The sequence below is a fragment of the Bos grunniens genome, chromosome 9 (assembly GCF_055505025.1).
Source record: "Bos grunniens cultivar Pamir isolate PY7600 chromosome 9, Bosgru_T2T1.0, whole genome shotgun sequence".
In the NCBI taxonomy this organism is placed as follows: domain Eukaryota; kingdom Metazoa; phylum Chordata; class Mammalia; order Artiodactyla; family Bovidae; genus Bos; species Bos grunniens.
The window spans coordinates 22,390,306-22,414,790 of NC_141173.1; the positions used below are offsets into that span (position 1 = coordinate 22,390,306).

General features: G+C 42.7%; 1 long non-coding RNA gene across 2 annotated transcripts in view; it reads left to right on the forward strand.

Annotated features, from left to right (window-relative positions):
- Positions 1-8,438: 8,438 nt before the first annotated feature.
- Positions 8,439-24,485, forward strand: part of LOC147365668 (uncharacterized) — a 292,745-nt gene continuing 276,698 nt past the window's right edge. For both annotated transcript variants that reach the window (XR_015132645.1, XR_015132644.1), the window contains exon 1: positions 8,439-8,565. This is a non-coding gene — a long non-coding RNA (uncharacterized LOC147365668). The remainder of the gene's footprint in view (positions 8,566-24,485) is intronic.

The following is a 24,485-nucleotide window of genomic DNA, read 5'->3' on the forward strand; positions in this document are numbered from 1 at the left end:
GGGAGAAACGGCCTCAGTACTTTTTTTATACGAGGTCCTCTGGGCGCTTCCGGGGCCCTGCGCCGCACGAATCGCCACACCCTCCTCATCTGCATAGGGCACCGCCCCCGCCCGCCCGCCCCGCTGCCCGAGCCCCGCGGAGCTGAAAGGCTGCGGCGGCCGGTCCCGGAGCGCGAGGCCGGCGGCGGTTGTGAGTGTGCACTCGTGTGCTTGTACTTATATTTGACGTATGGATTTCCCCCCCCCCCACAAAGCCCCTCTTTTTATTTTTTATTTTTTCCCCTCCAACGAAGAAAGGTTTCCGATGCCTCAAGAGTTCTAAGTCGCCCGCACAACCAGAGCCCGGCGAAATTCGCGCAACTGCAGAAACTTCCCAAACATAAAATTCTCGCCTTTTCTGGCGCGTCATTATGGCATGTGGACGGGGCTCCAGAGGTTCTTTCAACTCCCCCAACCCCCGACCATCGTTTTATTAGACAATGTGTGGTGTCAAGCTAGACCATTTACTCCGTTAATAAACCCGGCCTCGGCGAGAACTAAGGCGCCCACTTCCCCTTGCCGGTCAGGCGGCGCGCGCGAGGGGAAGGGCGAGCTCCCCCGGGTTTCGATTCTCCAGACCTCAGGCGGCGCGGGGAGCTCGGCGTGAGCCCGCGGAGCGCGGGGGCGGGGCCGAGCGTGCGCCCGTCTCCCGCGCGCGCGAGCGGGCCGGGGGCGCGGCGTGGGGCTAGCGCGCGTCTCCGAGCGGGCGCCCCGGCGGGCCTGACAGCCGGAAGGGCGCGCCGCCAGCGGCTGAGGACCCGGCGGGCCCGGAGTGCGGCGCGCGGGGAGCGCGCGGCCGCCCGGTCGCGCGAAGGGCTGCCGAGCCGGGCCGGACGCTCCGGCGGCGCGTTCTCTCGCCGAGACCTGAGGCGGAGAAGCGCGTTCGTTCCCGGGGCGCATAAGGTTTTCCTTTTTCAAGTGAGTGTGCTAATGTCGGTGTGAAACGAGCTGGTGTTTCACGACCCGCGAAAAGTACGAGTTTAAAGGACACAAACGTTCCTCTCGCAGCCCCTCAACTTCAGTCGCCTCAACGGCGCGAAAGGAGCGTGGTGTTATCTCCGTGCGCCCTCGCGCTCACACGCGCCCCCCGCCCAGCCCACCCCGGTCTTTGCTGGAAAGCGCCCCCCTCTTCGGACTGTCAATTCTGGCTGCTCGATGCCTCTTTTCAAACTTAAAAGAGTAACTTTCCTTCTCGTGGAGGCTGGGGGCTCCTGGGGTGGGGGGCGCCTGGGAAGCTTGGAAATCCCCGCCTGTGGCCCCGCACGACCCCGGCCGCCCTGCCTGCGAGGGAACACGACACCCCCCTCCGAACAGGGGGAGCCCCGGCCTCGTCACCGAAGCTGAGTGCCTTGAGGGGGGTGCTGGAGAGTTAGGGGGGACGGTCACCCGCCGAGCCTCCAGCTGCGTGGCAACGCCGCCCCCTGCCGGTGCCCTGCGGCGCTGCTCTCAAAGCGGAGGAACCAGCGGGACCGCAGACGGAAGCCATTACTCCTCAGCGCCGGCCTCGCGAGGTGCGGGAGTCCCGGAAGGGACCGCGGAACAACCAACCACACGATTCTCACGGGCCCATCGCTTCCCCAGATGCACACTCATGGATCTAGTCACCTGTGCATAACTGCGCGTGTGTTGTGAGAAAGGTGTGATTTGACATAGAGCAGTGATGGACTTGGACTTCCCTGGTGGCACAGTGGATAAGAATCCGCCTGCCGATTCAGGAGACATGAGAGACGCGGGTTCCATCCCTGGGTCGGGAAGATCCCCTGGAGGAGGGCGTGAAAACTCACTCCAGCACTCTTGCCTGGAGAACCCCATGGACAGAGGAGCCTGGTGGGCTACAATCCACGGGGTCAGAAACAGCCGGACACGACTGAAGCGACATAGTACACACACACACAATGGTGGACTAACTGGGACCAGCGGAGCTGGGGGAGACGAGAGGAGCGGCGTCCTTTTGATCGGATCTTGAAAAGTGGACTTGCCTTGGTAGTTGGGAAAGGAGAAAAGCACTGCCAGCAAAAGGGAAGAATGTAAGAGAATTGGAGTTTGAGCAAGGCCTTATAGACCGCCACTGTAAGAAATGAGATTGGTGGTACATCTCGATACAAACCAGATTGGTTCTAGGAACTTCCTGAGAACCTCCGGGCAATACTCTCCTTAGCTCTTTACACTTAACACCTCGTTTAATCTTCACTTGAGAAGATATCCTCTATCACAGGGATTTGGAAACAAGAATTGTGAGGTATAGATTTGCCCAAATTTCATAGCTAATCAGTGGTGAGTTCAGGCCTCGAAACCAACCCATTTCTCTGCTGCTGCTGCTAAGTCGCTTCAGTCTGTCTGACTCTGTGCAACCCTATAGACAGCAGCCCACCAGGCTCCTTTGTCCATGGGATTTTCCATGTCCCTGGGATTCTCCAAGTAAGAACACTGGAGTGGGTTGCCATTTCCTTCTCCAATACATGAAAGTGAAAAGTGAAAGTGCAGTCGCTCAGTCGTGTCTGACTCTTAGCGACCCCATGGACTGCAGCCTACCAGGCTCCTCTGTCCATGGGATTTTCCAGGCAAGAGTACTGGAATGGGGGGCCATTGCCTTCTCCACTCATTTCTCTGGGGAGTGCTATTTAGCCATAGTTTTCAGAAATAGGATATATGTAGTCTACCAGTACCCCCTGGTACTTTGAACCTCTGGATTTGAACGAAAAAGAAAAGGCCTTTTCTATAATGAAACACATGTTCAAGGCTAGTATGAATTCTGGCCCTGAAAACAAAAGCAATGGAGTAGATTAGGTAGTAGGTGAAAATGAAAGTTAGTCACTCAGTCACGTCTGACTGCAACACCATGTACTATAGCCTGCCAGGCTCCTCTGTCCATGGAATTCTCCACTCAAGACTACTGGAGTGGGTAGTCATTCCCTTCTCCAGGGGATCTTCTGGACCCAGGGCTCGAACCTGGGTCTCCGGCATTGCAGGTGGATTCTTTACTGTCTGAGCCAGCTGAGAAGCCCAGTATTGGGTACACTGCACTAAAAAAAAAAAAAAAATAGGTTTAGCCCCACTGCCATTATTTTATACTTTAACCCTTCTCTCAAAAAAAGTGGGGAAGAAAAAAGAAAGCATTAGAGTCTCTCAGCCCTTGGCTACCTGGGCTTCAGGAAATCTTAAAGATTTTGGCCTGTGGGGCTAAAGGAATCTACATTTTGGCAAGTTGTCCATGTGATTCCTAACACAAGGGCCCAGTCTCAATTTACACCAGGCTGACAAGGGATACTGCAGCCTGGTTCTCTAGGTGGGCACCTTCTCCCTGGCAGAGGCTGCTCTTTTCTGCCTGGCTGCTCTCATGTCCTTTCCCAAGAGTGGAGAGCATGGCTGAGAGGCAGAGGTGGAGCCTGAGGCCAGCTGCCAGAGAGCCTGCAGTGCATTAGATCCTATGCTGGAGAAGGGTGAGTCCCAGGGGCAGTGGGGCAAGATGCCTTCTCCCAAGTCTCCAGGACTTTGTGGCTGACACTTCCCTGACCCTCTAACAAAGTGTTAGGCCTCCGCATCTGGGTTCTCCCTTGCTAGCACCCTTCCTAATCCCAATAATCCAGACCTGCCACCTCCTGCGCTATTACATCTAGGATCTCTTACTTTTGGCAACACTGCATAGTATTTGACTGGATTCATATGGGCCTGATTCATAGTGGCCACTTTATACATATTGTTGAATGAAAGTGTCTGTTGTTCGTTGTTCTTTGTCCCTCTTCTCCCTGTCTTCAAACTGAGATAATATTTACATTCTGGAAAAGAAACGGTTCATCCTTACATGAAATTGCAAATTTTGCAATTGCAAGTATTTCTTTTTCCCTAGAAACCAAACTAATTATCAAATGAGAAAGTCCCCACTCTCCAAACATGTTCATTGCCAAGATCACCTCTCAAGACAGTTACCCTTGGATTAAATTTAGGTGCAGAGTTGCCATATACATGTCTGTATACTAGGCTTTAAACAGGCTTTAATTTCTGTAGCTTTTTGGTAAATAATTTACTTTTTCTCATCTTAAAGGGGAGAAAGATCTATGGCAATATAATGCTATATGTCTGTATCTGTAGTTCTTAAAGGAAAGCTAAAAAAAGAAACACTTATGGCTAGTTAACCTGGATTTAAAAGTGACAGTCTATCTGGACTTAGCAAAATAAAAAGTTCCATTTTGGCCTGGAGAGTACTTAATGTTACTGAGTTGGTTATAATGTGCCAGACACTATGCTCAGTATCTTATAGACACCATTTCTTTTAAACTTTCTCCACATATCAGAGCTCTACATATCACATCCCCGTTTTCCAGATGGGAGAGATGAGGCAGAGGAAGGTTAAGGAACTGACAGAAGTGGCAGAGCCTCAGTTCACAGCCACTCCTGTGGCTGCTCTCTGCAGCTTTTCCTCTGGGAGCCTTCCTTCCCCCTGTCATTTCATTTTCCTTTTAAGCTTAAAACTGAACTGGAACTGTACTCTACTCCTACTTTCTTTCCAAATTCTATGTTCAGATTGTATAGAACATCGAAGACCAAGGTGTTTTGTCCTGAAACAGCTGCTGAGGTCAGAATGCACCTGGCTGGGTGGATGAGAGTATCTTCGTCAGTCAGAAAGGCCTGCCTCCCTGAATGGGGGGTCCAGAAAGTTAGCAGCCTTCCAAAGAGGCTTTGAGAAAACCACACACACACACACACATAGAAACAGGGTGGGGAGGGTCACAGTCTGCCCCAATTTCACTTAGTCTCGCTACCCTTCCCATTTTGCTTTGTCTGCTTCCTGTCTTTTCAGGAATGTTTTCAGAAGATAAGCAGCAAATAAATATGCAATGATTCCCCCACGCTCACATCCAAACGTTGCTTAGAACACAGCAGTGAGGCCTGGTTCCTCTCTCTCCCCAGATTTTTGTCTTGCTCTTCATCTTTTCACACCAGCTCTCTCTACCCTCTCCAAGGATTATCCACCTTCCCCTGCCCCTGCCCTTTGCACCAAAAGTGACAGAACCCTGCAGAAATATCTTGTCCCCTCACCCCCACCCTGCGCCAGAGCAGTGGGATGTAAAGATTTTGGGGCCACTCCCCACACCCTTGCCGTTTACCACCTTCCTAGGGCAGAGTGGTTCCTGAGGCCATGGAGAACAGACAGGCATCCTTCTCCAGCCATGTCCGCACAGAAGTCCGCATTGCAGGGCAAACGAGAGCTTTCTGTCATCCAGTAATTATTAGTAGAACAGCAGCCAGTCAAAGGGCTTCATGTAAAAATTAAAACTCCTGGGAAATTAGTCAATACATTACCTGTTTCCCCAGGGAATGCTGCTTGTGAAATGACTCTCCTCATGTTTCTTCAGGGAAACAAAGGTTTATTTAAGGCCTATCAAAGGCCAGAGACATCCTAAATCATATAGCTTCTAGTCTTGAGAATAACAGCCCAGCATCTTACTACCTATATGGTTGTTAGCAATCAACAGATTAACTTCTATAGTTTAAACTTTTCAACACTTTTTTCCTGTTTTATTTCATTTTATCTTCAAAATTATTCTGGCCGATGTGCAGTGCAAGAAATTCTAAGTGATTTTTCGCAGGTTTACATCTCTAATTCTGAAAAAGTTAAAGTAAGACTCAGTTGCTTTCAGTCATGGACCAGCATCCCTTTCTCGGGACCACATGGTTTAATCTTTCATACATTCAAATATCTGTGAGTGTATTTCAGTGATCAGTAACAAATTGTTCAGTTTGAAGGGAACCTCTAGCCACAAAGAGCGTTTTTTGTATGGACTACATTCTCACCTGTGAACATCTTACAAAAACTGTTGAGCATCTCCTAAGTGTCATTTCCTAAGGTTATATTTAAGAGTATTTATTTGACGTATATGACCACGTAAAAACAGTTCTTTGCATAGGCAGAGATCACTGAGCTTTGGAAATTCAATATGCAAGCAACACAGTCCTATGTCATCAATCTTAAAATCAAACTCAATGCAGATCATCCTTTAATAGAGTTCTTCATCAGAAAGACAAGCCAGTATTTTCTTGTGCTACTATCAGTGCTGATTATGCCAGAAGTTCTTCCTGTTTTGACATCTTGGTGAAACGCTTGCTGTTTCAATGTTGCAAGTCCCATGGACCAGACTGTTTTCTTTTCTCCAAACAAAAGAGACATTCAAAAGTCACATTCATTTGGCAAAATGTAAACTAGAAATACACGTGTATTTTCAAAACCTACCAAATATGAATAAGTAAACTGCTTTTCCCCCAAAGTCATATTTATATTGCAAGTTTTTCCTTCTGCAAGTTTGTACTAGAAGAATGTTTAACTTCTCTGAAGAAAATGTGGATGTTTACCTGTGGTGCTTATAAAGCTTTGAGAAAGGTACAAGGCGGGAATATAATGAATTATATACTAATTCATTATGTAATGAATATAATGAATTCATTATATTCTATTTCTAATTCATTATATAATGAATATAATGAATTATATTCTAATTCATTATATAATGAATTATTTTCTAAAAGGAATTTGGCCAAAATATTCATGTATCTTGTGAAAAGAGAGAGAGAGGAAAAAAAAAAGAAAACTGTCTTCTGTGGGTATATCAGCTCATTCTGATATATTTTTAGCCAACTCTTACTTTGTACATATGTATTGACATATTGCTCACTGATCATTAATTTATATGACCTTTCAACATTTTGGACATAATTAAACATGGTGTATATCCATTTTACCAGCACCATTTTGATATGCCAAATTCAGAAATTGTGTAATTACCATGTGAATTTATAGCAGCTACAAAAAGTATATTTGCTCACATGCTTAGACCATACACTGATTCAGTAATGCATATACCTCCTTGTTTAAAAGAATTTTTTAAACATTTCTACCATAACTTTCTTTGTTAAAATCTTTTCCTCTTAATTTCCTTCCTTACCTCAAAATTATCTGCTGCAAAGAAAGAAATAAACAGTACAATTAAATAGATAGCCAATGGGGAATTTGCTGTATGATTCAGGGAACTCAAACGGGTTCTGTATCAACCTAGAGGGGTGGAATGGGGAGGGAAATAAAATAGTACAATTAATGCTATCCTGATGTTTGGGAGAAATTACTATGGAAAATTGTAAGCAACCAAAAAGCACATTTCTGAGTTTTAGAAAGTCTGAGAAACTGAACACAACAGATAGTAATACAACAAATAATATTTAAAATGAAGGTTTTTTCCCCGAAAGCTACTAGGGTGATGAACATTGTTATAGACAGGCTTCTTAAAAACTGTTCAAACCAGACTCCAGGAAGATAAATTTCACCACCTTGAAAATGCTGGCTCCTTAAGTAAAATGTGAATGGGAAAACTAGCTGCAGACTCTAAGCACTAAGACATTTGGATATATTTTAGCAATATGGAATAAAAGATTCAAGTTTAACTTTCTTAAAAAAAAAAACAAAAGAATCATTACTTGAGATAGTATAGGGGCTAGAAAATAAGAGCTATCAAAGTTATTACTATTTGAACCATGGAAGTTTCTGACTGGAGATCGATTTCTGAGAAGCCACAGCTCCAGCCAGAGTCCTGGACATTAAAAGGGAGTTCATGCTAACACATAATTAAGTACCCACAGTTTAGATAAGATATCTCCAAAGGGCAATTGAACTGCCCTCCAGGTTTTGAAATTTGTAGTTACTCAGTAAGGTCATTGTTTGCATAAAAGAAGTGACATTCTTTTTTTTTTTTTTTTAATTTATTTTAGGCAATGGCACCCTACTCCAGTACTCTTGCCTAGAAAATCCCATGGACAGAGGAGCCTGGTAGGCTGCAGTCCATGGGGTCGAGAAGAGTCGGATACGACTGAGCGGCTTCACTTTCACTTTTCACTTTCCTGCATTGGAGAAGGAAATGGCAACCCACTCCAGTGTTCTTGCCTGGAGAATCCCAGGGACGGGGGAGCCTGGTGGGCTGCCGTCTCTGGGGTCGCACAGAGTCGGACATGACTGAAGCGACTTAACAGCAGCATTTTAACTGGAGGCTAATTACTTTACAATATTGTGGTGGTTTTTGCCATACATTCACATGAATCAGCCATGGGTGTACATGTGTTCTTCCTATCAGAAAGTCATTTTACAGTATTAAAACAGAAAAAAAATAATGGCACCTGAGATAATTTGTCCCACAACCACTCCCTAGTTTCCATTAAGATTCTGAAGTTATTTATTTTGCCCTCCATTGGCACTAATTTGGCAACCTTACTCTCTCCATCTACTCAATGTGCGATCTCTGTGAGCAGTAATTCAACATACTTGCACTGACCAGAAATATGTGACTTTGCTGTGTGTTAAAAATAGATTCCCCTTGTGAGCACTTGTGACTTGTCTAGTTTACTCTAGTTTCCGACTCCTGACATGTCTTGGAACATTACCTCTGTCCTTCATTGGATTACAGGACCTATTGAGAAAATCAGCAGTCACGGGCGTGTACATGACACAGGCACTTTGAACTCTGGAGCAACGGATACTCCTGCAAGGTTAGTCCATTTCATGACCAAAGTAACACATCTATATTTTTAGTTCATTGTTTAAAAAATAAAATGAATAATCATAAAAATATAAGAATAGTCATATTTCATTTTAAACTTTCCTGTAACATTATAATTCTGTATTATTGTACACTGCAGTGTTTTCTATTTTGTATGTTATAACCCTAGAAGAAGTGAGATGCCTTTTAAATGCCTTTTAAATATTTCTGACATGAAAAATAATTACCCTTTGCATATTGGGTATGTCATTATTTTGAGTCACACCTTCTTCATAAATCAAAGAAATTGAATTATCATGACTAATTCTTAATCCACTTTGTGTCTAAAGATAGCAAACATTTGGAACAAAAAATTGAAAAACAAGCTAATTATTTAGATATTTTATCTACATGATATTAAACAGCCAGATGTCTGGTTAAACTTCTTGTGTTTAATAGAGCACAATGGAAATTTTAGTTGTCTTCTAAATTTAATTAACGATCAATTTGATCAAAACATTTACTCTGGAACTTGCATTATTGATTTTGAATGCCTGTATTGATCAAATTAACCAGAGGCTTTGCAAAATGCACTTTAAGCTGCAGTAAAACCTGGGTAGTCTGAGCCTTCGTCTCCTCTTAAATCCCCGTGCAGTGAGCAATCCCTGGATTTCAAGTGTGTGTGTGTGTGTGTGTGTGTGTATGTGTGTTGCAGAGGGGGTTTGGTAACAATAGCACAGCGGGATGTGAACCTGTGGGTATACACATGTACTTGTATCTTCCCTAATTTTTTCTCTAGATGTTGATTCTTTCACACATCCGTTCTCGTTCCCTATTCATTAATACAGATAAATGGCTATTGAATCAATCTAGTGCTATCGGCTGTTATTAACCTTTTGTAAATCCTTTAGGTCTGATCACTATGGTTACCTAAAAACCTGGCAAATAACCTAGATTAAATAACCTAAATAAGTTCTGTGTGTCTAGTAAAAGTTCTTTATTTAGGAAGATAATGTTTTCATTTGGAATATGCTAAGCTTTAAACTTTTAATAAGCTTTTAATAACTGTCAATGCCATTATGAAATAGATTCCAATTTTATGATCATCTGTTGACTCATTTTTCTGAAGCCCTGATTATGTACGATTAATGAGGGTTTTGTTTTTCTTTTTGTCGATTTAACTTTTCTCTCGTTTATTTTTGAATGCTTCTGGGAATACTTCAGAAGTTTCCAGCACTGTTCTGTTTTCAAATCAAATAATTTATGAAGTATAATCAGCTTTAGATTTCAAATTGTGCTTTCATACACAAGCCATAAAATTTGAAATATTACTTTTAACTGTATGAGGATGTTATGTTACTACTTATTCAAATTTTATAGTAGTAAGTTTTTCAATAAAAACTTTTATCCTTATTATTTTCTTAGGACATTTAACTATAGTGACTATATAGCTCACATTTTTAAAAGTATGTGGTCTTAAAATATGAATATGCTTATGAGGAAAAAGGGACAGTGTATTTTAAATCTGTTTAGTTCTTCAGTGATCTAAAATGTAAATGTACTTCAACAATCTAAAATGGTCATCCTTCTACCATACAAGATTCTAATTATGCCTTCAGTTCATTTTTCTCTGATAGCTATATATCATATCATCTGTTGGCCATTGTGAAGTTATTGCAAAAATGAAATATAGGGGACTCAGAAGTTCAATATTCACAAACCCATAGAGATATCACCATACTCTCCCATTTAAAGGCTCTTGTACACCTAGTTGAAGCACTGACCACAAATATCAGGTCTGAAAAATTGAAATGTTATTCTCCCAAAGCCTGTGGGAAAATGTGGTATCTCACTAAAGAGCACAGTAGTCTTCTTAAATACAGGGATCCCCAGTTTTAGTCTCTTGCTGTGACTTTATAGCTATCCATAAGGTTCTGTTCATCTTTGGCCTTCGTCTAATTTGCTCTCATTTGGGGCTAATTCCTCTTTGTTTTCTTAAATCCAGTTTTGGCTAATAAATACCTACAACATATTTTACTGTATATAATAGCACTGAGAAATTGAACTTTGAGTACAACTAAGTAGAAAATATCAAATATGATATCATTATAGCATAAGTTGGTTCAGCATCTGTGTCAGATTATGTTATTCAAACACATGAAACAATCAAATTTCTGACTTGATCATCCTCTGCAGACAGTTCTTGTCAGTTGAAGTCTGTTTTTTGTTACTGCTCTGTCAGTGGATCATCCCCATAATTACAAAAATTCTGTTGAATTCCCAGAGGTTTCCTATATTTCATATTTGTTACATTATTTGAGAATAAGATATTACATATTGTTGTTCAGCAACTCAGTCATGTCTGACTCTTTGTGACCCCATGGACTGCAGCATGCCAGGCTTCCTTGTGCTTCATCATCTCCTGGAGCTTGCTCAAACTCATGTCCATTGAGTTGGTGATGCCATCCAACCATCTCTTCCTCTGTCATCCCCTTCTCCTCCTGCCTTCAATCTTTCACAGCATCAGGGTCTTTTATAATTAGTCAGTTCTTTGCATCAGGTGGCCAAAGTATTAGAACTTCAGCTTCAGCATCAGTCCCTCCAATGAACATTCAGGACTGATTTCCTTCAGGATTGACTAGTTGGATCTCCTTGCAGTCCAAGGAACTCTCAAGAGTCTTCTCCAACACCACAGTTCAAAAACATGATTTCTTCAGTGCTCAGCCTCCTTTATGGTCCAAGTATCACATCCATATATGACTACTGGAAAAACCATAGCTTTGACTAGACAGACCTTTGTTGGCAAAGTAATGTCTCTGCTATTTAATATGCTGTCTAAATTTCTTATAGCTTTTCTTCCAAGGAGCAAGCGTCTTTTAATTTCATAGCTGCAGTCAACATGTCCAGTGATTTTGGAGTGCAAGAAAATAAAGTCTGTCACTGTTTGCATTGCTTCCCCATCTATTTGCCACGAAGTGATGGGACCAGATGCAATTATCTTCATTTTTTTGAATATTCAGTTTTAAGCCAGCTTTTTCACTCTCCTCTTTCACTTTCATCAAGAGGCTCATCAGTTCCTTTTCACTGTGTGCCATAAGGGTGGTGTCATGTGCATATCTCAGGTTATTGATATTTCTCCCGCTAATCTTAATTCCAGCTTGTTCTTCATGCAGCCCAGGATTTTGCTTGATGTACTCTGTATATTAGTTAAATAAGCAGAGTGACAATATACAGCCTTGACGTATTCCTTTTCTCAGTTTTAATCCAGTCTGTTGTTCCATGTCTGGTTCTAACTGTTGCTTCTTGACCTGCATACAAGTTTCTCAGGAAGTAGGTAAGGTGGTCTGGTATTTTCATATCTTTAAGAATTTTCCACAGTTTATTGTGATCCACACAGTCAAAGGCTTTAATGTAGTCAATGAAGCAGAAGTAGATGTTTTTCTGGAATTCTTTTGCTTTTTCTATAATCCAACAAATGTTGGCAATTTGACATCTGGTTCCTCTGCCTTTCCTAAATCCAGCTTGAACATCTAGAAGTTCTCGGTTCACATACTATTGAAGCCTAGCTTAGAGAATTTTGAGCATTACTTTGCTAGCATGTGAAATGAGCGCAATTGTGCAGTAGTTTGAACATTCTTTGGCATTGCCCTTCTTTGGGACTGTAATGAAAACTGACCTTTTCCAGTCCTGTGAACACTGCTGAGTTTTCCAAATTTGCTGGCATATTGAGTGCAGCACTTTCACAGCATCATCTTTTAGGATTTGAAATAGCTCAACTGGAATTCCATCACCACCACTAGCTTTGTTTGTAGTAATGCTTCCTAAGGCCCACTTGACTTTGCACTCCAAGATGTCTGGCTCTAGGTGAGTAACCACACCATCGTGGTTATCTGGGTCATTAAGATCATTTTTCTTACAGTTCTTCAATGTATTCTTGCCACCTCTTCTTAATATCTTCTGCTTCTGTTAAGTCCATACCATTTCTGTCCTTTATTGTGCCCATCTTTGCATGAAATGTTCCCTCGGTATCTCTAATTTTCTTGAAGAGACCTCTAGTCTTTCCAATTCTATTGTTTTCCTCTATTTCTTTGCATTGTTCACTTAGGATATTATATATAATAAAAGGAAAAAGAAAGAATGAAAGAGAGAGGAAGAAACAAAAAGAAATGGCTGCTCTTACAACAGAACTTCGCAAAGCATTTTTAATCTGGATTTAGGTAATAGGTCAAATTCTAGTCCAAAAATAGCCAGTTCATTTTGTTTTTAATAAATTTTAATTCAAAGCATCTTGGCCCTAGGGAGAAATGGCATTTGTTCCAAAGGTCCAGAGATCCTGGAGATCAGCTGTCTGTGTTCCTTTAACCTTACGGCAAGGCTGCCTTAGTTAATGTCACATCTTCCTTATTATTCATTCCTTGGGAAAAGTCAGTGGCTGATATAGAAATAGCCAAGTGCTTTATTCTAAAACGAAGTGATTTAATCAGGAGGTTGAGGGTCAGATGCAGGAACCCTGGGGATGGATATTTTTCCTTGTTCTCAACACAGATTTTTTTTTTTTTAAATGAGAACTCTCAAAAACAATTAGTCCCTTCAAAAGCAGCCCGTGCTTCATTTGATGTGGCCATGAGCTTCCCTGGAGGTTCAGCAGGAAAGAATCAGCCAGCAATGCAGGAAATGTGGGTTTGATCCCTGGGTTGGGAAGATCCTCTGAAGAAAGAAATGACAACCCACTCCAGTATTCTTGCCTGGGAAATCCCACAGACAGGGAAGCCTGACAGGCTGCAGTCCATGGCAGTTGCAAGAGTCAGATATGACTTAGCAACTAGAAGTACCACCGACCACCTTGGTAAACTCTATCCAAGGCTGAACCTCAGAGGGTGCAAGGAGGAGTAAAAGAGTTAACATAAATTCCTGTTGAGGAATTATAGGGGCCTAGAAAGATATGACACCCGCAGCACATATACATTTATGTCATAGATTTGGAGAAATCTATGACAATCCCCCAGTGCTGAGCTGGAAACAAATAAATGTGAGAGTATAATGGCAGGCCAAACTGGAAGGGTAGACTGGGCAACATGAGATGAGATGAGAAAATGCATGATGATGTTTCTCAGAGCATGCCTGGTACTTTGCAGACTAACTCTTCCACAGGAGCTGGATAGGACCTAATGCTTAGGAGCAGAAGCCTGTGATGGCAGAGGGAGGGGCCAGGAGACTTGTGGTGCTCTCCTGGGCATCAGGCCCTGGGAGGTTCAGATGATGCTCCCAGTCTCTGGCTTCAGGGAATTCTCTCTCAGGACGTCTACCTTGAGGCCCAGTTAAATGTATCTGATTCCAACTGTCTCCTGGACTCCTAAACAGGTATATCCATCCTCCAGCTGGTTGCTGGTGAGGGGTGACCCCATGTACAAAATCTGCTTGTACATCTGGAACTGCTGGGTTAGAGACGGGGACTGTTAGACCCTAGGACTAAGTTTTGTTGTTGTTGTTCAGTCGCTCAGTCATGTCTGACTCTTTGCAACCACACGGACTGTAGCATACCAGGATCATCTGTCCTCCACTCCCTCCCAGAGTTTTCTCAAATTCATGTCTATTGAGTCAGTGATGCCACCTAACCATCTCATCCTCTGCCACCCCCTTCTCCTTTTGTCTTCAAAAGGACTAAGTTAACAGTGCCTCTTCAACAGGACTGCCAATGTACTAAACTGGCAGGTTACCTGTGATCTCTGTAACAGGAAGGATCTCCAAAGTTAGGGAAGAGATGTTTCAAGGATGGAAACATCTTCCTTATTAAAACACAACATGAAACCCTTGAATTAAGTTCTGAGCCAAGAAGAAATCTCAAGAACAGCCAGCTGGCAGAAGCTGGTTCTAGCAGCAGCCTCTGACCCATTTACCTAAACACTGTCTTTCTGTTCAGTCTGTCACTTTGATTTCCTCTGTCATCACCAATTCTGTGACCTGACAGCTTCTCTTTAAATTGTTGGCCTACGAATAACTACACCCTTCCTTTCCTTCATTCTTCTGGTACAATAGAGACATGTAGCTTTTTCAAAATTAATGTGATTCAGTACTAAACTAAAATTAAAAGTCAAGATGCTTCACATAAAATCACATTTCCAAACTCCAAGCTCTTGATCCTAGGATGATGTGAACCAGCCCCCAAATGCTGTGCAATTTTCTTCTCTGGGTCCTCCTCCCACCACCCCATCCTATGTGTTAATCAGAGTGTTTTAGCTGCCATATTTTTTTTTTCTGATTTTTCTAATGTGGTACATGTTCAAACAATAGGTTGAAATAGATAAGAAGAAGGAGTGATTGATTCCAACAAAGGTGGTAAAGAAAGGGCTCTCTGTAGAGAAAATAATTAAGTCAAGAATTAAAGGATAAGCAATGGCTAGCCATGAGAAGTTGGGGAATGAGTGTTCCTGGCAGCTGGAATGGCTTATACACAGGCAGCAAGAATCTGGTGTCCTGGAGGTACAGACACAAGTTATGGAGGGCCAGAATATATTGAGGAAGAAGAGAGGTCATAAGATAAGGCTGGAGAAGGTCAAGGGCTCTATCACGTCAAGGCCACGGTGAATAGTTTGAACTTTGCTATGAAGGCAAGAAGCCACTGAAGGGGTTGTGCAGGGGAGTTATATATGTTCTTGTTTATCTTTTGAGAGTCTCCTCACTGCTCTATGGAATAGGGAATCAAAGAAGTAAATATAGAAAAAGGAAAGCCAACTAATAGGCTGCTGCATAGATCTGGGCAAATGGTGATGCTAGTTTCAACAATTGCTCTCAAACTATGGGTCACGCAATCATTTTGGTGGTGTTGAACAGCAATATCAGTGAAATAGAACAATGTGCAATAGAAAATATCAGAGGCCATCTTATCACTTCACGATATTTTCTCTCAGTTTCTTATGCATATTCCTATAGATGCACAAGTAGTGGATTGTACCATGAAGTGGGTTTATCACTATGAATGGTGATCCAAGGGGCTTCTATGGTGTCCCAGTGGTAAAGAATCCACTTGCAATGCAAGAGACATGGTTTCAATTCCTGGGTTGAGAAGATCCCCTGGGGAAGGAAATGGTAGCCCACTCCAGTACTCTTGCCTGGATATTTCTATGGACAGAGGAGCCCTGTGAGCTACAGACAATGGGGCTGCAAAAGAGTCAGACACTACTTAATGACTAAACAACAATAGTGATCCAAGAAACCCCTGGTCAATACCAAGATGGTGACAGTTCAGTTCAGTTCAGTCACTCAGTTGTGTCTGACTCTTTGCAATGCCATGAATTGCAGCACACCAGGCCTCCCTGTCCATCACCAACTCCCAGAGTTCACTCAAACTCACGTCACTTGAGGTGATGCCATCCAGCCATCTCATCCTCTGTTGTCCCCTTCTCCTCCTGCCTGCCATCCCTCTCAGCATCAGAGTCTTTTCCAATGAGTCAACTCTTCGCATGAGGTGGCCAAAGTACTGGAGTTTCAGCTTTAGCATCATTCCTTCCAAAGAACACCCAGGACTGATCTCCTTTAGAATGGACTGGTTGGATCTCCTTGCAGTCCAAGGGACTAGTAGATGCAGCCAAAAGAGGAGTCTTCATCGTAAAAATGTCCTCAAATATATAGAGATGGAAGAGATCAACTTAGAAAGGACAGAAAGAGACAGGAGAGCATTCTGTTACATATTTTAAGTATTGCAGCCCAATGGGCTTCCCAGGTGGCTCAGTGGTAAAGAATCCACCTGCCAATGCAGGAGACAGAGGTTCGATTCCTGGGTCAGAAAGATCCCCTGGAGCAGGAAATGGCAACTCACTCCAGGATTCTTGCCTGGGGAATCCCATAGACAGAGGAGCCTGGTGGGCTACAGTCCACAGTGTTGCAAAGAGTCAGGCATGACTTAGCGACCAAACAACAACAACATTGCATTCCTTTATTTATATTCCATTCTTCAAGAAATTATTTATAGTAACTTGTACAGAATGATAATTTAATAGGATTGTATCATAGATATAGGAAAATGACAGATAACCAGCCATTTTTTAAAAGACTTCTTTTAAGAAGAATTAGAGCATAACCTAATGGTCACCAGTAGGTCTTTCTCTTACCTTTCAGCTAGGCATTGCTTTTCTATATCATCGATGGATCTCTCCATTGAAGGATCACCATCAATGGCATTTATAAATGGGTTCAGAATAGCTACCAAAAAAGTAGCATGAAGGGAAGGAAATATTAAATTCTGTGTCTATTTAGTCTTCATTTCTTCTGAGACTTTCTTTGCTCTTCTGAGGTGATGATACTAGTTTTGTTGAGCTTCTTGACAATGCAATCTGACCTTCATTTGGTTTAATGTACAAAAGTCACCACCCTACAACTAAATATTCAAAAACTTGCATTATCACCTTGTATTTAGTCATTCAGTCATGTCCGACTTTTTACGACCTCATGAACTGTAGCCTGCCAGGCTTCTCTGTCCATGGGGATTCTCCAGGCAGGAATACTGAAGCGGGTTGCCATGCCCTCCTCCAGGTTGCCAGGCCCTCCTCCACTTCACCATAGTGAGTGATAAAAAATGTATTGTGCCTTGGGTCAAATGACATGTTTATGTTTCATTTTGCCTAATATAGGATATAATGACCTCTCTTAGAGAAGGTCATCTAAACGAGTCTCTCTATCCATATCTGCTTGAGCAGCTTGAATTTAATCTGCTATTTGGGGTAGTCTCTGACCTGATGAGAAATAGATTTATAATAAATTATCATTGAAATTCAGAAGCTTGCCTTGGAAAGAAAGGGTACATGCCATGGGCAATTAGCAAATGCAGAAATCCTTTAATTATAAATCATGCCCTTGCCTGAGGAACTTTGCTGTACTGTGCTGACGAGAGGCAGAATCTAATAGTGAGCCTTTTCATTTTACATGCACACATACACACACCCACAATCTAGGAACATGTTAAGACCCATATGTTCCAACGACCTACTTACAAATTGCTAGATGAGAGCAGCTTTAACTCCCTACTTCCTCTGCCATAGCAAGCTTACTATTCCATCACCTTTCTTCTTCCTGGGATCCTCTGCATCAGTTGTGAAAATCTGCCTCTCTCCCCTCCTTCTATCAGACGCTTGTCATGGCTTTGGGGTAGGGGACAACCAAAGACTGTAGTAGTATTCTAATAGTAGACTCTTAAAGAATTTGTAGTCAAAGGAATGAGTCTCTAATTGTAGGAAATTAACTTCCACTGGGAACTTGACAAGTTGCTACTTGGGATGCCTGCCCTGTTGCTTCTCAAACTGGACCACCCAGGTAACTAACTGCATGTGCTGAATGTCCATACATTTTGATAAAGCCACCCAGAGAGCCTCTCCCAGCCCTACTAGTTGTGCTGCCGACTGTGCTATAAAGCCATTCCTATGCCAGACGAACCACAGAATTTCAGAAAATAAGGCACTTGAGAACAAGGTAGCATCATCATTTTCAATCTGGTTTTTCATTCTCAGACCTTATAATGTTGGCCTTTTCTGCAGGATTTCAGTTTGGTTTGTATTATTCACTGAGGAAGTCTGGTGCCTTTAACAGTCTTCCTTTTAGCATAGATAAGAACAGCAGACTAACAGTTCTTTGAGTAAGTAGGATTAATTATCAGGAAGCTGTTGATAGTTCATTGCTGACCTGTAAAAACCTAGTAAGAATGAGGTCGGCTAAATAATGGACTCATTTAAAGTTTGGGTCATATAAGACGTCACTAAGGATCACATCATTTCAGCAAAGAAAATATTACAGAGGACTCTCCTCTTAAAAGAAAATAGTTTTTCTGCTGGAGAGCTTCCAAACCACACCATTGCAAAACCTAAACACTTCAAACCATGCAAGCTAATGTTTAACTGTCTGGTTCTCGTTGTCTTGAAAACCCTTTCTCCCTTGATAACTGATTTCTGCTGAAATCCAGGTGTCATTTAGCTTTTATTTTCAATTATGTTCCTTATGCTAAGTGAACATACTTTCATTGCCTAGGGTTATTTTTTTTTTTTTTATCCTGCATAGTGTAGAGCATATTCTGCCCTGCCCTCTGTGATTGGGAAAAGTAGTAATAAGCATTTTATGGAAGTTAGGGAAAAATAATAAAAAGCAGGGCTGGATCAAGGCATGATTGTGAAATGCCTGAAATTTTTTAAGCCCTTGTCTCCTAATTTACAATTTAACCCTTTTTGTGTCTTAATTTCTGTGGAATCTTCTTCAGCCAGTATTTGGTGGCCCTTCTAAGCATCTTCTGTTGGAGGGTGGACTGAGATCAGACATGATATAGTGCACAAAATAAGGCCTGATACATAGTAGATATTCAAAAATTGCTAAGTCTGCATCTCCTAAGCCTCATGACTAAGGGATACTTAATACTGTCATACGATGAAACTGATTTTAAGAACATTTGCTTGAAAACTAAAAAGCTCTCTGAACCCAAAGGAATGTGCCTATAATTCTGAAATTTTAGGCCTTGTAGGAGGTAGAGAAGAGACATGATAGCAGGTGGGGGAAGGCTCTGAAGTGATGACAGCTGCTTGTTCATTAGATTGGCCTTGCTGGAAAAAAAAAAAGTCATAGTGTAGGTAAGGCATGGGGGCCAGGCAGAGTGTGGGGCCAGATCACTCACACCAGAGGCAGAGAGCCTCTGTCCCAGGTCAGTTCCAAGACCTCTCCCCTGGCAGCCCATAGGTCTGGATTCTTTTACCTTTCTTCTGCCATCAATCATTCATGAAGGGTCTGATTAGTTAGTGCATGTTTAAAGGTCACAATGACAGAGGCAGATACAGGATCTCTGAGAGCTGAAGTTTATACACTTACAGGAGCCCTTTTCCATGTACTAGAAAGAGCGTAAAATAATAAATACAAACGTGACTAGTCAGAATAATAAAAATAAATCACCACAAATTGTGCACTTAAAAAGCCAACAAGGGACTTCCCTGGTGGTCCAGTGGTAGAGAATCTGCCTGCCAATTCAGAGGACATGGGTTCAATCCCTGGTCCAGGAAGATCCCACATGTTGTGGGTCAACTAAGCCTGTGCAACACAAATACTGAAGCCCATGAACCTGAAGACTGTGCTCCACAACAAAAGAAGCCACCACAATGAGAAGCCCATGTGCTGCAACTAGAGAGAAGCCCCTGCTCACTGCAGCTAGAGAAAGCCCTCATACAGCAACAAAAACCCAGTGCATCCAAAATAAAATAACTTTTTTTTTTTAAATGACAAACATCACTAAATAAAATCCATAAACAAGTAAAATCTGTAAAAATAATGTTTTAATTGCCTTACTGATACACCCTATAGTATATTGGTATTTTTATTGGTTTTCTTTTTCTTTTTTTTGTTGCCTACTATGATTGCTCCCTCATGAATCTCCTGATAAGAGAGAACTTCTGAGTTAACCACATCCATGAGACCCGAAACCTTTGTCTATAGTTTTTCACATAGGATAATTTGAAGAACTTTCCCTAAATGGGCTTCTGGCACTGAACATTTCAAACCTTGTTTATTCTCTATATCACATAATTGTGGAACTGGAAGGACACACTCAGATCACATTTCAATCTCTAACCCAGTGTCTTCATTCCATGACCACAAATGAGTGGGCAGTGAGAGCATTTCAGCCAGTGTTCCTGGGTTAGAACAGGTAGCAGAACTTAGCTATATCTAGAAGTGACTGCAACCCACGTACATATATCCCACCCAACCCAGACTTGGACTTCCCTGATAGCTCAGTTGGTAAAGAATCCGCCTGCAATGCAGGAGACCCTGGTTTGATTCTCAGGTCGGGAAGATCTGCTGGAGAAGGGAAAGGCTACCCACTCCAGTATTGTGGCCTGGAGTATTCCATGGACTATACAGTCCATGGAGTCACAAAGAGTAGGACACAACTGAGTGACTCTCACTTTCACTTTCAACCCAAACTAAAAGGATCCTAATTTCAGTTTGCCATTAGCCAAATACCCAAAATGTCCACAGTCAATCTGATACCACCCAACATGAAGGGTTGTGAAGAGGAATTCCATATGAAAGACAGAACAGCCTTAACTGATGTGGTTAAAGTGTTCTACATTTTTCAAATTTTACAAAAACATTACCTTCTTACTACCTGCATGCATGCTCGGTTGTGTCCAACTCTTTGCAACCCCATGGACTGTAGCCTGCCAGGCTCCTCTGTCCATGGGATTTTCCAGGCAAGGATACAGGAATGGGTTACCATTTCCTATTCCAGGGGATCTTCCCGATCCAGAAATCAAACCTGCATCTCCTTCGTCTCCTGCATTGGCAGGCAGATTCTTTTACCACCGTGTACCACCTGTGATGCCTTAGCAAATCCAAGAAGGTTTAAATTTCTGGGACTTCACAAAGGGAATATCCCAACACAGAATTCTGAAAAAGAAAGAGAAGTTCTATCCTTCCCCAACCTGTAAGAAGAGCTCTTTCATGCTAAAGTACTCAGTAACCTGCTTTCCCAGTGGCTCAGTGGTAAAGAATCCACCTGGATTGCAGGAGATGCAGAAATCACGGGTTCAATCCCTGGGTCAGGAAGATCCCCAGAGGAGGAAATGGCACTCCACTCTAGTACTTGCCTGGGAAATCCCATGGACAGAGGAGCCCGGTAGATTACAGTCCAGGGGGTCACAAAGAGTAGAACACAACTGAATGACTGAATACCCACATATGCACTCAGTAACCTAGAAAGACTTATGTAAATGTCATAAATATTGTATCAGTATCATTATTAAAGTCATTTGTGCCCAGCATAAGGCAATCTCAGAGACAGAAATCATGATACCTGGCTCCCTGAGGAATTGAGGGGGGCTTTTCCTGAACCATGTAGCTGGTTCTCTCCAGCCCCTCCTTCAGCACTGCTCAAGGCAACCTGAAGAAGCAACTTAGGTTATGTTAAGAAATGTTTTAATCTAATTTAGTCATTTTAATTGTCTGATTCTTTAAATCCTACCTCTACCCTGCCACCAAGAAGCTATGTGAGCTTGGACAAATTAGTTCACCTCCCTAAGCCTGAGATTTCTCATCTCTAAAATGACAGTAATAATACTTTCCTTGCAGAATTGTGAAAAGGATTAGATGGACAGCACATGTAGACTACTTGGCACCCAGCAGATCGATTGTACTTATTGGCCACATCGCAAGTATAACTATAAGGGAAGAACAGAGGGGAATATGAGACAGCTGGGGTCCAGGGCCTCCATATGCACCCCACATGGCATGGAAGGAAGGTAGAACTCTAGAAATACTAGGGAGTGATGCTTTCAGTTTCAGCATCTCTACTTTGCCTCGGGACCCAGTAGCAACACAGTGAAAGTGACCATGCCAACATAACAACAACAGCACTCTACAAACAGAGTTTGCTAGTAAACATGAGGCTTTTAGGAGGCAACAGTAATTCAGATTGGGTTCAGATCATCCTCACGGATATAGCGTCTGACTCTGAAATTGCATGAAATTTGGGAAATGTTCTTGCCTCAGATGGTTTGGCGTTTGAACGAGAACAGCAGATTTCTCTGATCAGGTGGATGTGCAGAGGGCCCAGCAGGCTGTAGGGGTTCTGTAAAGGTTTTCTGAATCCAACTAAAGTGATCCATTCTGAGAGAGCCTGGACACTGGTGTATGGATGTGGGACAGGCTCTGAGTAGCCTGAGACATCTGCTAATTTGAGGCTGCAGAGCACTGCCCTTAGTGACTGGTCTGAAGCCAGACTACACTGGGACCCAAATCCCAGCTCTAGCCTGTAACATCTTTACAACCTTGGGCAAGCTACTTAAATTTTTTGTATCTCAGGTCCCTTCTTCTAATGTGAGGACAACAAAATATTTCATCAGGTCAGAGTGAGTATTAATTGAGAATTAAATGACATATGGTGACTGCAGCCATGAAATTAATAGATGCTTGCTCAAATGTTAAATGGGAAAGCTGGTAAAGATGTCCAGAGGTCTTTGGTTTTTGTAGATTTGGCACAGAAAGGGAGTGATAATTACAGACATACATTTTAGATTTTCTAGTTGTATTAGTTTCCTGTGGCTGCTGTTTAACTTGGGGTTTGTTTATTTAGTTATCTTAAAGCTTTATTGAGCTATCATTGAGGTACTATGAATTTACACTTTAAAAATATAGTTCAATAGTTTCTAGTGTATTCACTGAGTTGTACAGTCATCTGACTTTATTATTATTATTATCTTTTTTTTGGCTCTGCTGGGTCTTTGTTGTGGTACATGGGCTTCTCTAGTTGTGGAGTACAGTCTCAGTGGTTGAGGCACCCAGGCAGAGTTATGGTATGTGGGATCGTAGTTCCCTGATCAGGGATTGAACCCAGGTCCCCTGCATTGGGAGCACAAAGTATTATCCACTAGACCACCAAGGAAAGTCCCTAACTTGGAGTTTAAAACAATAGAAATTTACTTTCTCACAGTTCTGGAGGCCAGAAGTCCGAAATCAGTATCCCTGGACCAAAGTCACGATGCTGGCAGACCACACTCCCTCCCTCTGGAGGCTCTCAGGGACAATCTGATTCCTGCTTCTTCCAGCTTCTGGGGGCTGCAGGTACTTCTGGTACTGTGACGTCATCATTCCAATCTCTGCCACACATTGTCTTCTTCTCTGCCAGCTGTTTCACATCTCCATCGCCACTCTCTTATAAAGACACAGGTGTTGTCATTGAGGACCCTCCTGGATAATACAGAATAATCCAGGATAATTGCCCCATTTAGCTTCCCTGGTCGGAGAAGGCAATGGCACCCCACTCCACTGCCTGGAAAACCCTATGGACGGAGGAGCCTGGTGGGCTGCAGTCCATGGTGTCGCTAAGAGTCAGACACTACTGAGCGACTTCACTTTCACTTTCCACTTTCATGCATTGGAGAAGGAAATGGCAACCCACTCCAGTGTTCTTGCCTGGAGAATCCCAAGGACGGCAGAGCCTGGTGGGCTGCCGTCTCCGGGGTGGCACAGAGTCAGACAAGACTAAAGCGACTTAGCAGCAGCAGCAGCAGCTTCCCTGGTGGCTCAAACAGTAAAGAATCCACCTGTAATTCAGGAGATCTGGGTTCAATCCCTGGGTCAGAAATATCCCCTGGAGAAGGGAATAGCAACCCACACCAGTATTCTATGCGACTTTCCAGGTGGCACTAGTGGTAAAGGACCTGCCTGCCAATGCAGAAGACACGAGTTCGATCCCTGGGTTGGTAAGATCCCTGGAGGAGGAAATGGCAACCAACTTCAATATTCTTGCCTGGGGAATCCCATGGACAGAAGAGCCTAGTAGACTACAGTCCATAAGGTTGCAAAGAGTTGGACACGACTAAAGTGACTTACCACAAACTACACAAAACCTTTACCTTAATCATCTCTACAAGGTATGTCTACAGGTTCCAGGGATTAGGATCTGATATCTATCGAGTCCATTAGCCTATTAGTCCACTAGTTAACATGAAGAAAACCTAAGATCAATGGCATCTAATCCCATCACTTCATAGCAAATAGATAGGGAAACAATGGAAACAGTGGCTGACTTTATTTTCTTGGGCTCCTAAATCACTGCAGATGGTGACTGCAGCCATGAAATTAAAAGATGCTTGCTCTTTGGAAGGAAAGTTATGACAATCCTACACGGTGTATTAAAAAGCAGAGACATCACTTTGCCGACAAAGGTCTGTCAAGTCAAAGCTATGGTTTTTCCAATATTCATGTACATATGTGAGAGGTAGACCATAAAAAAGGCTGAGCACTGAAGAATTGATGCTTTTGAACTGTGGTGTTGGAGAAGACTCTTGAGAGTCCCTTGTACTGCAAGGAGATCAAACCAGTCAATCCTAAAGGAAATCAACTCTGGATATTCATTGGAAGGACTGATGCTAAAGTTCCAATACTTTGGCCACCTGATGCAAAGAG